At 43.9% G+C, this 12288-nt stretch overlaps 1 protein-coding gene across 1 annotated transcript in view; it reads left to right on the forward strand.

Annotated features, from left to right (window-relative positions):
* The first annotated feature begins 1946 nt into the window (after positions 1–1946).
* Positions 1947–12288, forward strand: part of ERC2 (ELKS/RAB6-interacting/CAST family member 2) — a 981757-nt gene continuing 971415 nt past the window's right edge. The window contains exon 1 of the mRNA XM_043885488.1: positions 1947–2150. The gene's annotated coding sequence lies outside the window, so the exon portion shown is untranslated. The remainder of the gene's footprint in view (positions 2151–12288) is intronic.

The raw sequence follows: 12288 nt of genomic DNA on the forward strand, positions 1-12288 counted from the left end.
GAGCAATTATTCATTATTTTTTCAAGGACCCAATGTGAAAGAAATCTGCTGAGAACCATAGATCTCTCTGGGAAACAAACTGTCCCCATGAAGTCCAAGGATTCCTGTTTAGAATCCAAGGATCGAAGTAAAAGAGATAGGGTGCCCAAGAGTAGTGAAGCTTAGGCATAAATTTAAATACACTCTTAGCTGGACATGTTATCCAACTTTTCTAAAAGATAGCAACATTTTACAGAGTTTTTGTGAGAGTAGTTAAGAAGACATAAGTGCTGCACATAAAAGGTACTCTATAAAATGTTGGTCACATTTTGAAAGACATGGGATTATAGGACTACTCAAAGGACTCCTGAAAAGGCTTTATATATTCATCTATACAGCAAACCTTTTCACTTGAGGGTATCATGAATGTACATGGGAAACTAAACACAACAGGTGTAGCTTGCTTTTGTCCACAGAGCATGCAGGTCAATAGAATGAGTGCTGATTTTTTTGGTGACTGACAGAAGAGGATGTGGGCAAAGAGACCTCAGGGGGCCATGAGTCTGTGAAAAATCTTAAATACCAGTTGTAAAAGGAGAGTTTGGGCTTTCCAGATGGTACGGTGATTAAAAAAAAAAAAAAAATCTACCCGTTAATGTAGGAGACAAGATGTGGGTTTGATTCTGGGGTCGGGAAGATCCCCTGCAGAAGGAAATGGCAACCTACTCCAGTATGCTTGCCTGGGAAATCCCAAGGAGGGAGGAGCCTTGAGGGCTACAGTCCCTGGGGTCACAAAGAGTTGGGTAAGACCGGAGCTTTTGCACAAACACACACAAAGAAAGGCTTAAGGACTAGGGCACTTGGGCTGAAACAGGAAGGCATGCTCCTCTTTCACAGGCAAAGTCCTTCGTTTAATATTTGAATTCTGAGAGGAAGAAAAAAGAAGTCATCCCTGGTCTTGGATGATTCCATACCTCTGCTCACCCAGACATCCCATGTCTGGATTTGCTTCATTTGTCTGAGCATTCAGAAGACTCACTGCAATAGGAAGGAAATCACTGCTTTAGTCCTGCAAATTGACTACTCAGTGAAACAGCCCAAATCTGGAGATTTCCCTGACCTTTGGACTCCCAGAATAGACAATGGTAGCAGTTGAGGCTCCAGACTTGTTGGGTGGGAGCTTTTCCCAATACAAACCCTGTCCAACTCCTCATGCACATTATATTGAGGTGTATTTACGTGTGTATATGAATGTGAATGAACTGACACCATCGTCCTACCTTAAATAGGATAATGCACACACTTTGCTGGGTGCAGACGAGGCACTCAGTGAATGATGGCAGCTCTGAGGATGATGATGATGGTATTTTTTCCTCGTTCCATTCGTCTTCCATTCTCTTCTTCCCTTGAAGGAACAAGTAAATGCCTTGTGAAATCCCTTTAGCCTCCCAAAGAAAATTAAGCTAATGGGAGGGCGCCAGGGTAAGGAAACCTCGACTCCCACTCTAAAGCTTAACTTGAAAGATAGTTGATAGTTGCATCCCCTCCACCAAGTGTCATCCCTGTCGCTGGAGCCACCTAACTATTTCCCCGGAGTGCCCGGCAGCTTTCGGAGGAGGGTAACCGGCTAGGGGCATCGGGGACCTGGGATGGAGACGAGAAGCTCAGAGACGGTGGCCTCCGGGGCAGAGGCGCTTGAAAACCCCCAGCGCCCGCACCTTGCCCAGGCCGGGCGCTCTCTGCTGCCCCCCGCGGAGGTGCCCGCGTCCCAGCCCCGGCCCCCCTAGCGGCTCCTCGGGAATGCTGGGAATGTGAGTCAGGGCCGCGGAAAGCGAGCGAGCGAGCGCGCGGAGCGGCGGGGCTGGGGGCGCGGCGGAGCGCAGGTCTGGCTGCGCCCGCGCGAGCGCGCGTCTCGGGACTGCGGCGGGTGCCGCCCCCTCGGCCGTCGGCCCCGCCCGGCCCGGCGCCCGGCCTCGGCCCTGCGAGCGGCGCCTTTCCTCCTTCGCTCGCTCCCTCCCTCCCCGCCCCGCTCCTCCTTCTCCTCCGCCCGCTCCTGCACGCTCGGGCTCCGGCTCTGGCGCCGGCTCCGGCTCCTCCCGGCCGCCCGGGGCCAAGGAGACGTGAGGTTGTAAAAATCCATGTGGGACGGCCCCGGGGCGAGCATCAGAAAGGTGAGACGTCGGGGCCGCGGCCGCTGGGCGCCCGGCTCCCTCGGGGCGGCCGTTCCGGGGCATCCCTCGTGCCGGGTCCCCCTCACTCGTGGGGAGCTGCAATGCGTTATCGGGGGTAGCCGAGGGGTGAACCACCCGCCTCTGCTTGGGCTTGCCGGGGCGGGGGAAAGGATGGGGCGGCCTAAGGGCGGATTTGTCTTGATGTAGAAACCCCCGGATTGGAACAAGTGCACGGCTTCCTCCGGCGCGCGGGCGCTGCTCGCTCGACCCGGCGGCCCGGGCCACCTCCCGCAGTCCCTCCCCGGCAGCCACCCTGACTGCTCTCGCCTTTCTTCTTTTCTGCTCCCCCTTTCTCGCCTGGCTTTCCCCGCTTTTGCCTTGAAGGGTGGGGGTGTTCGCAGGGGCAAGGGTCTCGGGAAATCCCCAGGCAGAACAAAGTAGAGGAACGTGGAGCCCCGGCCCCGGGGGTGGGGTACCTGGCCGCTTCGGTGGGCTCCGAGGGGAGCGTGTTTAAAAAAAAAAAAAAAATCCGTGTCAGGGAAAATGAAGCCGGATTTATTGGCGAGGAGTAGGGGGTGGTGGTCCATGAAAACGAATACGCTGTGAAATTAAACTGAACGACTTGCTTTCTCTCCCCCTTCCCATCTCCGAATTATACAAGAAAAGGGATACTTATAGGGTTGTACCTATTCATTTTATTTTTAAATTATTGTCCGAGCCTTTGAAAGATCATCTTAGGACCGTGAAGATTAAGGGCTGCTTTGGTGCGGGATAATAAAACAGCTCTCGTAAACTCGGATCGGCCCTGCCTTTTAAATTTTGTACTTAAGGGTCTCTTTTCTCCTTGCCTCAGAGGGAGGGTCCCCTCTGTTACGAGCAGATCGATTTTAGGCGGTTACCTGCCTTTGCTGGATGAAAGGCAATTTACTCCCGGAGCGGTGAATTGTCAGCTCCCTCCGTGATTGACAGCCACACCTGCCACTTATGTGGGCAAAACGGGGACCGCTGGAACCTCAAGAGCCAATCAATGCTTGAGAGAGGAGGGCAGTTCCCACTTGTCATGGTTAGTTTCCTGGTTGGCTTTTTAAATCAGTGGTTTTACTTAACCATTGGTTTACACCAGGTATGAGGTTCCAGCTGTGAGAGGCAGACAAGCGGGAAGAAAACTCTTCAAAAATGGGCTCAGAAGCAAGAATGCTTCACTTGTATTTGTCACCCCGTTTTAGTTGTAGTAGTTGGGGATGCTCAGGCCGTTGGCTTAGAAATGAAAATGAAATGAGTCTGTATACAGGGTGAAATGGGAGAGTGTGTTGGGGATTAGAAGTGTCAACCGATTTCTCTAGAATTGCAGGCTGCTTTATAAGAGATACCCTTTGCTCCTGAGCTATCTGGAAAAGGGTGTGGCACTCTGTCTCCTGTGGTCCGTCTTGTCCTTGTAAAATCACATTGTTTCTCAATATACAGTACTTAGCTCTTTGCTCTATTGGGGGGATTTATAAAGATACTTTTGAAGCAGGCAAACATGCTTTATTTGAATTACCATGAATAGAAGGGATTCTTTTAGTTTTGATGCTGCAACTCAACTTCTGGAAGTGAAACCTGCCTTCTTCACTTCGTCAAGTCAGATGCTTTCTGGAGGGTAGACGAGTTTGCCTTTAAGGTGAATTTGCTTCTAAGATGAGCCATCTTGTTGGTTTGCGTCTCTGCTTTAATTAAAGCCTTCACAGTTTGGAAGGGTGGTGTGTGGATCATGATGGAAGCATGGCTTTCACCAGCAAGATTTTCGAGGGTGGATGGATTGTGGGTAGAAGACCAGATCCTTCTCAACTCTGTATTAGTGAATGGCTAATTTTTCAATACTCTTCTCCCTTAATTCAGTGGAAAAATTACCGATTGATCCAGACAGCTGTCACCTTACAGAAGACGTACCTGAATGTGAACATAAAGCTCTGCATTGAGCATATCATGAACAGATTGTGGGCTACAGTATACTGATTAGAATAGTCCTCAGGTAGGAGCCAGGTTTGTCAATTATCATCATCATCATTATTGCATATGCAAGGACTTTAGGGGTACTTTACATGTATTTTCTTTATTAAATCCTGCAGAGCCCCTATGAGGTGTGTGTGTGTGTGTGTGTGTGTGTGTGTGTGTGTGTTAGTCACTCAATTATGTCTGACTCTTTGTGACCCCATGTACTGTAGTCTGCCAGGCTTCTCTGTCCATGGGATTCTCCAGGTGAGAATACTGGAGTGGGTTGCCATTTCCTCCTGCAGGGGATCTTCCTGCATTGTGGGCAGATTCTTTACCGTCTGAGCCACCAGGGAAGCACTTATGAGGTAGGTAGGACTATTATTATCCCCAAATTATAGATGAGGAAACAAAAATAAATTAAGTATATCGCTACAGTTTAGTGGGAGAGTGAGAACTTGAGCCCATGTTCTCTGATCCAGCCCCCATGACCCTGGGCATGGCTTTGAATTCAGATTCTGGCTGTGCAGTCTGCGTGGGTTCAGTATGCAGCGTACTCTTCCAGTTTACATAGGGCTTATTCTGTTGAGTCCACTGTGATATTAATGGTCTTTGCACTGTGCTCTTTGCCTTGCCACTGGAGGAAGGCTCTTTCCTCCACCATCAAGCAAATTAGGTAACTTTGTGTGTTATATATTTCCAGCATGTCAACTCTGGCCTAAGGGAAATTTGGTTTCAAACTTAATGATGACTTCAAAGAAAGTAAAACAAAATAACATGCACGCTCTTCCATCTTCCTTGATACCTTAAGGTTCCAGCTGGAGTTGTGAATAAGTCTTAGTTGAGTATATACTCTTGCTATTCAACTGGCTTTATTTTTTCTTCTCTAAAGGATAGGAATTTTATTTTATTTTCCACTTACAAAGGGATTCTTTTTTATTAGTGATTAAATATAGTTATATTTAAAATTATCCTATTACAACAATATGGCTCTCTTGCTTTTTTATGTAACAAAAGCCACAGACTTTAGCCTTTCAGTGTCTTCTCCCCATTGACAAAACTCAATGGTCATGATTTGCCAAAACAGGTATCCTGAAAAGTGAGTTTAGATGAATGGTATTGGAGTCCACAAATTCACCTCAACAGATAGTCTTTGATTTTGGTAGCATTGACTTTGTACAATTACCATTTTAATTTGTTTTACTAGGACTTCCTTTAATAACCCCTTTTTATCAGCTAATAGCTTAACCCGTTGGCTGTCATATGGGAGATCTATCTGCCAGCCAACAGTTGAGTTTTAGCTATGTTTATATTATTCCTTGATACTTTATTGTGATTTTCCTTGTTTTAGAAAGATAGTAGAACAAAAGGAAAACAGAAGCATTGATATTAACTATAATGTAGGTCTCATAAATTTAAAATAGTTGATCCAAAGATAGAAATCATTAGGTGTACCAAAGACAGAGATGCTTCAATCACTTCTTTTTCACGAGAAGAAAAGGAGCAAAATGAATGACTATGTAAGATGTGAAATTATATCAAATGGTAAAAGAAAAATTAGTCACCTTTTGCTGTGTAACAAAACTCCTGGACTTACAGCAACAGGTATTTATTCTCACCCTCGTGAGTCTGTTGGTTGACACTTATTTTCGGCTGATCTAGGTTGGGCTCCCTGCTGTAGCTTGTAGCTTGGATCCTGGGCTGTTCTGGGGCCCAGGCTGAAGGGATAGCAGCTACGTGGGGCATGCTCTTCTCATAGCAGATCAGTGTGTTCAAGAGCCAAGTCAAACTGTACAAGATAGTGTCATTTCCATTAACAGTATTTTTGGATATACCAAGTTAGATGGTGAAGCCCAACATCCATGGTTAAGGGTAGACTCTGCCCCTAGTTGGGGAGAGAATATTTAATGAACTATAATCTGAACTCCTACAATGTGTAAAAAGAATAATTTTTTTTTTTTTTTTTTAGAATTTTGTAATTTTTTTCTTCTCATTCTTGGAGAATGCAGTCTTCATCCCCTCACTCCTACCCCTATTTTTATGACATATAAACATAATATTTTGCATTTCAGGAATATACCATGTTTGATTCTAGAGGATTGACTGTAAAAGCAGATATGAGTATATACATGAATTACTTAAATAATCCAGACACCTACTGTGTTTGAGGGACTGTGCTCAATGGAGTGAGGAGCTCAGGAGTTTTTGTCTGATATGAGTCCTGTTACCATAGAACTTATTAGGAGTAGGTGTCAGGAAACACTTTGTAGATGAAATGGTATTTTCCTGCTTCCTTGAAGCAGTGATAATGTCAGAGATAGAACAGGGGATATAGTGGAAGTGTAAGGTGCACATCTGGATATAATGAGTTATTCCATTTGGCTAGAGGGGTGAATAATAAGGTTATGATAATAATAATAATTATAATAATAGTAATTATAACCTAGCTTTTATTGACCTGTTAACTATGTGCTAGGTGCTCTGCACTCTGCTCAGTACTTTATGTGAAATATATCATTTAATATTGGGATATATTGGTAAATACATCATTTAATATTGGGGTAGACCTACTTTCTGATTGCCTATCTAGTATTCATTCTCTCCTTTCTCACGAAAGGAACTCCAGTTTTGTTTGAGATGAGAGTATGCCTGTCTCACACTCCCAAACTCTCTTATGTGAAAGGCCACAAAACTCAGGTCTTAATAATGATGCTTTGACCCCTTTTTGCTTCTTGCTGCGGGGAAAATGCCTTGAGGAGCAGCAGCCAACTTCATTAACAAAGATAAGTTGTTGTTGTTCACTTGCTAAGTCATTTCTGACTGTTTGCAATTCCATGGACTACAGCACACCTGGCTCCTCTTTCCTCCATTATCTCCTGCACTTTGCTCAAATTCATATCCGTTTAGTCAGTGATGCTGTCTAATCATCTCATCCTCTGCCACCCCCTTCTCTTTTTACTTTCAGCCTTTCCCAGCATCAGGGTCTTTTCCACTGAGTCGTCTCTTCACATCAAGTGACCAAAGTATTGCAGCTTCAGCTTTAGCATCAGCCCTTCCAATGAATATTCAGGATTTATTTCCTTGAGGATTGACTGGTTTGATCTCCTTGCTGTCCAAGGGACTCTCAAGAGTCTTCTTTCACACCACAATTTGAAAGCATCAGTTCGGTGCTCAGCCTTCTTTATGGTCCAACTCTCACATTTATACATGACTACTGGAAAAACCATAGGTTTGACTGTACAGACATTTGTTGGCAAAGTGATGTCTCTGCTTTTTAATACGCTGTCTAGGTTTGTCATAGCTTTCTTTCCACGGAGCAAGCATCTTTTAATTTCACGGCTCCAGTCGCTGTTTGCAGTGATTTTGGAGCCTGGGAAAATAAAATTTGTCACTGCTTCCACTTTTCCCCCTTCTATTTGCCATGAAGTGATGGGACCAGATACCATGATCTTAGTTTTTTGAACATTGAGTTTTAAACCAGCTTTTCCACTCTCCTCTTTCACCCTCATCAAGAGACTGTTAGTTCCTCTTCACTTTCTGCCATTAGAGAGGTATCATCTGCAGAGCTGAGATTGTTGATTTTTCCCCCAGCAATCTTGATTCCAGCTCGTGATTCATCCAACCTGGTGTTTTGAGTGATGTACTCTGTGTAGAAGTTAAATAAGCAGGTGACAGTATACAGCCATGTCATACTATATTCTCAATTTTGAACCAGTCAGTTTTTTTCATTTTTGGTTCTAACTGCTGCTTCTTGACTTGTGTGCAGGTTCCTCAGGAGATGGGTAGCATATATTAAACATCACAAAGCTGGAACCTGGAAGGCTGTTGGTTTTGATGACATTGTTGAGCCATAGTATAAGCCTAGACTGCCTTCCCCTGTTAAATCAATACTTCTTATTACTTAAAACAAATAACCTCCTTAGTTTTAAGCCACTATTTGTTACTTGTAGTCAAACATAATCTTCAGGGATACATATAACTTCTCAAGAGCCTCTGCAAATAGATGCTTTCATACCTATTTCAAGGGTGAGAATATGAAAATCAGATTAAGGCATTTGCACAAGCTCTAGGATTCATTACTGAGTCATTTTGACTTTTAGGGCCATCATACTGCCTTTGGCTGGGCAGATAAGTACCACAATAGAGACACTGTTGGAAAAGTAGTTTGGAGTAAAATTGAGGGAGGAAACTGGATTCCAGGCTGAAAAGTTTGAGTTTTATCACTGGGCGAAAGAATACAGTTGGCTCTCAACATATGGAGATTCTGAGTCTGGAGGGTTGACTGTAAGGGACTTGAGCATCCTTGGTTTTTGGTATCCATGGGCATTCTAGGAGTCAGTCTCCTGCAGATACTGAAGGGCCATTGTGTAACATGACTTGACAAAGACAGAGACTGGAGTCTGGAGGACCACTGAGACTTAAGTGATGTCACCCATGCTTTAATGTGAATGAAGTTAGAGGCAAAGCTCAACACAAAGGTGATTTGGGAATTTGAGAAGAAACTGGAACTGCCTGAACACAAATCATAGTTGGCTATTAACATGCTATCCTCTGAGAACAAAACTAAAGTCTTCTGAAGGTTAGTATTAACTTCTACTAACAGTTTCACATTTGCCAGGAAGTAGGGAATGAGTAACATAGAGAACTGTTAATGGGATGTGAATCATTATTTAGTGCAATAGATGGGGACTTCTACTTGTCTGTACCATTTATTGAACCCTCGATGACCTTGTATGACATGATTTTGATCTGGGTCTGGCTTTATTGCACCAGTTAAAGGTAGCAGAGATGACGGGTAAGGCCAGAGAGTGGTGCAAGAACACAACGAATTCTGTCAGTGGACTTTTTTCCACATCTGCTAAACATTTTGGTGCTTTCTTAGAGGTGGGGTAGGGTCAATTTAACTTCCTGGGCCTCCTTTCCCCCTGTTTCTCTACTTTTTTTAATCTATAAAATAAAGGATTTGGTTTACATTAGTGGTTTTCAAATGTTTTTCAGCTGTAGAAACTTTTGTTTCCTGAATAAAAAGTTATCTGGACCTTCAGTTTAATATAGAAAAAAGCAGAGTTGCTCTGAAAATTCAGGGCCTGGGTTTATGTAGTCTGGGATGTCTTTATGTTGAGGCTACTGCTCTGAAATGCTCCCTACATGTTCTCTCAGGTCCAGGATTATGTGAATCTTAGAGCTGTCCAGATGTTTTATTGGAGCATCCTCTTTAACAAATCACTTTGTTATTCCACAGCTTGCTGTGTTTTAGTATCATCCTGGGTAGAGATTGGTGATGGACAGGGCGTGCTGCGGTTCATGGGGTCGCAAAGAGTTGGACACGACTGAGCGACTGAACTGAACTGAGGGTAGAGATTGTTAATGTTCACCATGGCTACTTTTTTTCCAGGTATACATTGAAAGTGACTTGTGTTACCTCTATTTCTAGAACACTTAATTTCCAGTGTGAGACCGTCCAATACTCTCTTCTGCTGTGATGATCATGGAAACACCTGTTGAGACGGAGCCTCCATGTGCCACAGTCCCTAAGTCACTAAATGAACAAATCTTCCAGTCAGTTGTCGTTGGACTTGTAATGTGATTATATATTATAGTGAAATAAACCTTTGTTGTTTTAAGCTATTGAGATTTTGTGATTGTTTATGCAGCATTTTAAAAAACTTATCTTTACTAATAGATCATCTTTTAGCAATCTTTAGCATCTTTAGTTTATATGCTAAACTTTATTTAAGTTGCTTTTGAAGTGTCTTCTGGATCAACCAGAGGCCTGGCCAGCTTGTCCTTACTTTGTGCTTAGAAAAATAGAAGGCATCATGTACATTTACTGTCTGGGTAGGTCTCTGTACTCATCAATTTTACGATTTGGAATGTTGTTTAGTCGCTAAGTTGTGTCTGACTCTTTTGCAACCCCATGGACTGTAGGCCGCCAGGCTTTTCTGTCCATGGGATTTCCCAGGCAAGAATACTGCAGTGGGTTGCCATTTCCTTCTCCAGGGGATGTTCCCAACCCAGATATCGAACCTGTGTCTCCTGCATTATAGGTAAATTCTTTACCCCTGAGCCACCAGGGAAGCCCCATGAATTGGAATACTTAACTATGTTTGCTGTCATGTTAGAAAAAAAGTCCAAATAAATATTGTGTAGCACACCTTACTTTAAAAAAAAAACCATTTAATTTAATGCCCTATTGCTTTTTAAAGTAATAGAACCTCAGTGGCTCGGGGAAGAATGATTATTTTCGGTTACCATAATAATGGCTGCTGTGGATTGAGGGCTCATTCATTGATTTGTGAAATATTTATTGAGCATCTACTATGTGATAGGTACTGAAGGTGTATGGATGAACCATAGATAGTTCCTCACTTGGAGCTTACACTGTAGTTGGGGGTTGTGAATAAGTTTTCTCTGTTCTATGAAGGATACCAGTTATGAGCATTTACTATGTGGTAGGTGCTTTATATTCCTCATCTCACAGTGCCTATAATGGTAGGTATATTATCAGCATTTTATAGGTGAGGAAACTGAGACTCCAAGAATTTGATAACCTATGAAGGCAAGAGTTTTTGCCTTTTGCTTGGAAGGCAAAGTAATGTCTCTGCTTTTTAATATGCTATCTAGGTTGGTCATAACTTTCCTTCCAAGGAGTAAGCATCTTTTAATTTCATGGCTGAAATCACCATCTGCAGTGATTTTGGAGCCCAAAAAAATAAAGCCTGACACTGCTTCTACTGTTTCCCCATCTATTTGCCATGAAGTGATGGGACCAAATGCCATGATCTTAGTTTTCTGAATGTTGAGCTTTAAGCCAACTTTTTCACTCTCCTCTTTCACTTTCATCAAGAGGCTTTTTAGTCTAGTGAAGGCTATGGTTTTTCCAGTGGTCATGTATGGATGTGAGAGTTGGACTGTGAAGAGAGCTGAGTGCCGAAAAATTGATGCTTTTGAACTGTGGTATTGGAGAAGACTCTTGAGAGTCCCTTGGACTGCAAGGAGATCCAACCAGTCCATCCTAAGGGAGATCAGTCCTGGGTGTTCATTGGAAGGACTGATCCTGAAGCTGAAACTCCAATACTTTGGCCACCTCATGCGAAGAGTTGACTCATTGGAAAAGACCCTGATGCTGGGAAGGATTGGGGGCAGGAGGAGAAGGGGACAACAGAGGATGAGATGGCTAGACGACATCACCGACTTGATGGACATGAGTTTGAGTAAACTCTGGGAGTTTGTGACAGACAGGGAAGCCTGGCATGCTGCGATTCATGAGGTCACAGTCGGACATGACTGAGCGGCTGAACTGAACTGAATTGAACTGGAAGGCAAAGTGTTTATTTGCACTTTAACCCCCAGTGCTTAGAAGAATCTTTGACACATTGTAGTTGCTAAATAAGTATTTGTTGATTAAATAAATGATCAGAGGAACTTGCTTAAAGTTCATGCCATGGGAAAGCCAGAACTTGAACCCACATCTGCCTGACTCTCAGGCTGTTGAATTATCATTGGGTGTAGTAGGAAAGTGTTTTCACATGGTAACAACAGAAGCAACCACTGAGCCCTACCAATGTCAATGCAAAAGGCACCAGCAAGAGCCAGATTGTCTCTTTTTTATGGCTAGGGCCAAGTTCTCTGCATGAATCGCTACTCACTCTGTCTCAACTGGGGAAATTCGAGGCCACTCTCTCACTGACTTAATTGCTGGTGTAATTGGTCACCCCTCTCTTGGGCCAGTTCAACTTCTGCTCTAGCTGGATTTCCTTAGCACTTGACTGGCCCTGCTTCCCAGGACGGTGCCTCAAGTTCTGCTTTTAACATCTTGCACATCCCTTCTCCACTTTCATTTTTCAGATGTGTTGCTTTGAAGTTCCAGGAAATCTGTAGTTGCTGGCATCTAGTGGGCACTCAACAAAATTAAAAGAGAGAGAGAGAGAGAAGAAAAGAAAGGCAGCCAGCACTTTTAGGAAGGAACTAAGTGATGACTTTTTCCTGGAAGTTAGTGGTGAGGTTGCAGCTCCAGCAGATGGGGAGGATGGGTTGGGTTGCTAAGTATATCTGGGGTAGGTACACCTGTCGATGGAAGTCCAGTGGCAACATTCATAGATGCCTTATACCAGAAGCTCTTTCTGGGGTAGGTACACCTGTAGATGGGAGGCCAGTGGCAACATTG

This window comes from Cervus elaphus, chromosome 24 (assembly GCF_910594005.1).
Source record: "Cervus elaphus chromosome 24, mCerEla1.1, whole genome shotgun sequence".
Classification (NCBI taxonomy): Eukaryota; Metazoa; Chordata; class Mammalia; order Artiodactyla; family Cervidae; genus Cervus; species Cervus elaphus.